Below are 718 nucleotides of genomic sequence, written 5' to 3' on the forward strand. Positions count from 1 at the left end.
CAACAGCTGGAACAAGTCTCTCAACAGCTGGAACAAGTCTCTGAACAACTAGAACAAGTCAAGTGAACAGCTGGAACAAGTCTGAACAGCAGGAAAGACTCTGAACAGCTGGAACAAGTCTCTCAACAGCTGGAACAAGTCTCTGAACAACTAGAACAAGTCAAGTGAACAGCTGGAACAAGTCTGAACAGCAGGAAAGACTCTGAACAGCTGGAACAAGTCTCTCAACAGCTGGAACAAGTCTCTCAACAGCTGGAACAAGTTTGAACAACCCTTGAACCACTGTAGATCTCGCTGTAATATTCTGAATGGGTTTATACAGTATTTTAAGGTTGTGCAGCCCAGGAACACCAGACAACTCACGTGCTGCACTGGCTACTTAATGCCTCTCCTACAGGGAAAACGATTGGCATGCCGATTAATAACACAGACATAGACACACACACACACACACACACACACACACACACAAAGAGACAGATAGACAGACGCACACAAGCATAGACAGAAATAGACAGACACTATTTTGAAGATAATTTTCACATTGACCGTCACAAAATAATAATTATTGTGTTTTTGTTATTGACGAGTTCACTTATGTTTACTATTTATAATTTGACTTAATATCTTTTTATACTCGAGAATTATTATTATTATTATTATTATTATTATTATTATTATTATTATTATTATTATTGTTATTATTATTATTATTATT

The sequence above is a fragment of the Homarus americanus genome, unplaced genomic scaffold (genome assembly GCF_018991925.1).
Source record: "Homarus americanus isolate GMGI-L3 unplaced genomic scaffold, GMGI_Hamer_2.0 scaffold14586, whole genome shotgun sequence".
NCBI lineage: Eukaryota > Metazoa > Arthropoda > Malacostraca > Decapoda > Nephropidae > Homarus > Homarus americanus.